Source organism: Chinchilla lanigera, unplaced genomic scaffold (genome assembly GCF_000276665.1).
Source record: "Chinchilla lanigera isolate Chin_1 unplaced genomic scaffold, ChiLan1.0 scaffold00035, whole genome shotgun sequence".
Classification (NCBI taxonomy): domain Eukaryota; kingdom Metazoa; phylum Chordata; class Mammalia; order Rodentia; family Chinchillidae; genus Chinchilla; species Chinchilla lanigera.
This window is the reverse complement of record NW_004955436.1, coordinates 21,366,698-21,370,751: the sequence shown is the minus strand read 5'-3', so window position 1 is coordinate 21,370,751 and position 4,054 is coordinate 21,366,698.

The window sequence follows — 4,054 nt, the reverse complement described above, 5'->3', positions numbered from 1 at the left end:
TTTTGGATTAAAATTAAAGAAGAATTCTTCCTGGTAAACAGAGTTGATTGTTATTAATAGCATAGCTACTTATTTGTGTGAACCAGAATTTTTAGTCAACACAACTAAAAGTATGAGAAGAAATAGTCATTAATGCATGAACCATCACAGTCTTGCGCATAGCTTCGTCCCCATGCCCTCAGCCTGGAATGAATTTAGGAACACATAGTTCCTGCCTGTGCCAACTAATAAGGTTGTATTTAACTATTATACTTAATAGTAAGTATTGTTTCATATGTAAAAATTTTGTTTCAGGTCTTTAAACAACCTATACTGTATACTGATAATGCCACCCCCCTCCCAGCCAGGATACTTCGGTTTCTCAGTTGCCCAGGTAATAGCTCCTGTTCCAGCTCCGGTTGCTTCTGTCTCCTAGAAACGGCTGGTCCCTATGCTGCACAGCTGGTCACTGTGATGCACATTGTGTAAACCAATCCCCAATTGCCAAGCCATTCTGCCTCTGTACTTCCTGCTTGCTTATCCCATCTAAACCCTAGGCCACCAGAGATCAGGGCCTGATATTCTGGGAATGATTCCATCAGTTGCCTTCGACGTAAAATAAATCTGCCTTCAAATCCTGGGTGCTGTTTGGTGCTTCTGCTCACCATTGCAGTACATGTATGTATACGTATATTACATAGCAACTAGAGAGTAAGGCATGTTTTCTATTGGGAGCTGCAGAACGGCAGTGAAAAGGTATTTGTTTCCTTTCCTCCTTTCATGAGTGGGTTGTTTATACACGTGATTCTGCCTGCTCTTAATCCAAAGCAGCCAGGCTCCGCCTGCCTTGCTCTCCAGGAACAGGCTTCCCTAGATCCTTAACTCTCCTCTCTATCTCTTCAGTTCTTTCTCATGCCTATCTCTGTCCTTTGTGAAGCTGCTGGCGTTACTGCCTACTTTGGTTCCATCTTGTGCTATCTTTAAAACTAGCACTGCTGTGATTATAAAAGCAAAAATGTTGGGCTGGGGGTTTAGCTCAGGGGCAAAGTGCCTGCCTGGCAAGCGCAAGGTCATGAGTTCGATTCCCAGTACCGGAGGAAAAACAAAAATAAAAAAGCAAAAATGTTTAATGAAAAACAGACTTAGCTACAGACTCATCAGAGCATCCCTATTAATGGTTTAGGTGTATCTCACAGAACACACACACATACTATCTAAATAATACAACTGGAATCTTTTAGTGTACAAACGTACGTAGCATTGTAGAGTTTGTTCATCTACTTCAGCGATATAGCGGGAACCCTTCTGTCACTCAGTCTTCCTCTCCTACATCCTCTGAAAGGCTGTGTAGGTGGCTGCCCTCTAGGCCACAAGTTCTCTCCCCATCCTCGATGTTGTTGGTCATGTGGGATATTTTTCATGATTTTTTCTATTGTAGAAAGACACACTGAAATCCATGTACAAACATCTTTATTCATCGCCATATCCCTTCCTTAGGGTGAATTCCCAGAGGGGGACTGTAGGGGTCAGAGGTGTACCCGTGTTGAACACATATCCACATTTCCTCCAGGAATCCGGTACCAAGCTACACACCCACCAAGTCCAAGACACCAGAGGGCCTGCTTGCTGGCTTTCTCCTGGCACTGAGCAATAGCACTGAAAATCTCTTAGTCAATGTGATTAATGAAAATATGTAGCATCTCACTTAAAGGTCTGTGTTCTTTTGATTAGCAGGCGCTTGAATAGTTTTGTAGGTGGATGATATTTCTTTTTCTGTGACCTGACGACATAGTCATTCCCACTTTTCTTTTTAGAGTAGGCATCTGTTTTTATTTTAACACTTTAGAAAAGCTTTTTTTTTTAAAAAAAGCCATTCTAACATTTTATCTCTGCCATCATTACCAACATTTTCCCAACAAAATAAATTGTGGTTTTAAAAGTTAGAGTTTCTCTTTTTCTTCCTTTAATTCACCTTTCAGTATATTGGCTGCTTCTTAATTTTATATGGAACTTTGACTTACAGGATTTTAAAAAATCAAATATGGGCTGGGGATATAGCTCAGTGCCTGGCAAGTGTGAGGTGCTGAGTTTGATTCCTGGTGCAAAAAAAAAATTCAAAAATTTTAAAAATCAAATAGTCAAAGCATTTTTTCCAGTCCCTGGCTTAGCTGGTTTGGTAGAAATCTTCATACCCTAAGTGTATTCATTTAACATTTTCTTGTAGCCTTTTTATGGTTTAATCCTTAAATCTAACTCTTTTAAACTCTAACCCTTTAGTTCATTTGTAATTTTTTTTTGACATATGGTATAGTCGCAATGGATATATTTTTTCCAAAAAGAGTTGTTTTTATTTTTTGGTAGACATTGACAAAATTTTGAAGCCTGTGTACCAGGTACTAACGGACCATGATTTTTTTTTTTAAAAAATTAATTTTTATTAGTACATAATAATTTTAATTCTTTTTTTCATCCTCTTCCCCATTCCCCCAATCTCTTGGTCTCCTTCCATTAGTAAATAGCTAATGATATGGTCTAACATAAGTAATTATCGGGCTAGGGATACAGTTCAGTGTGTAAGTGCTCGCCTCCCTGGTTTGGCCCCTATAACTCCAATATATACATCTGCTGCAGGGTTTTTGACATTTTCTTATCACTGGAAATCTTCCTTCAAGCAATGGCTTCATTTCAGTACGTGGCTGATGGGTCCAAGGCTCCTTGGGAAGTGGGACTTTGCAAGTTTCGCCTCCCCTGGGCTGAGAGGGCTTAAGGGCCATCCAGGACGAGCCACCGGCTGGCACTGGCCGAGGACGCTCCCTCTTCTGGCTGACCTCCTGCGCCTCCCATTTCTCTCCTCTGTAGCTACTTGCTCCCCTGCCTGTCATTTGGGTTTTAGGGATTCCCCGGCACTCTCCCTGGCATCTTGCAGTAACCAAACCCTTAGCACTGACAAGTACCCTTATGCCCACCACAATCCCACATCCTGAGTTCCTGTCCCAGAGTAAAACACGCTCCATATTTTATCGTATCAGTCTGACCCCGTTCAAAACTGAGATCATACATGTGCTCCTTTAACTTACAAAATGAAGTCATTGTCCTCCCCATTTCCTGAACAAGCAACCGGAAAGTCACCCCATAAACCACCACCCCTCTCCAATTCAGTCCTCCAATCCTCCCGTTTCTACTTCCTCGGTGTCTGTTACACTGTCTTCTATTCCCTCCCACCTATCCCAGGCCTCACTGCCTTTCTGCTGTCTGGGCTGCGGCTCACCTCCCCTCTGCAGCGCGCATTGCTCACCACCACTAGCTACACAGAAAACTCAGGCGGCCAGGCGCAGTGTCAGGTGCTTGGAATCCCAGCACTCAGGAGAGTCCTAGATTCGAGGTCAGGCTGGGCTACACAGTGAGACTCTATTTCAAAACGCACACGCACACACATTTGGTTTAAAGTCCCTCCTAAATGGGCTTCTTAACCCCATTCTTAATTTCACATAGAACGGCTTTAAAATCCCAATCACAGCTTTCAGGACAACGGCAGTCAAGCCCGGGCCTCGCTCTTCCAGCCTGAGGCTGGAACACCCGCGCTCCCGCAGTTTGCGGTCTAGCCCCAGACCGCCTCACCCGGGCCCTCCTGCCTGCCCACCACGCTGCGGGCCCTGGCCCCAGCGCACCTGTGCGCCCCTCTTGTCCCAGGGAGAGGGTTCAGCGCGAGGCAGCTCGGGGGAGCACAGCGATGTTTAAAGAGGCTCTGGATTCAGGACGCGTTCGAGGGACAGCTCGTCTAGGTGGGAGAAGTCATGCAGCTCCCTGGGCCTGGTTACCTCGGGGGCACCGAGGACACCGAGCTCGGTGCCCACGCCGGGGCCGGATGCTCGAGGACTGTAAGCTCTCTGCGAGCAAGGGCGCCACGGAGTCGCCTTGGGGGCGCGGGCCCGAGCCTGGCCCAGGGCTTGTGCACCAGTTAGAGGACGCGGGAGTCTTCGGGATCCCGCGGGGCCGCCCCAAGTGCGCCCGCGGCGGCCGTGCAGGTGGCGGAGGACAGCGCCGCGCCCGGACGTCCCGAGTCGCCTCCACCCCG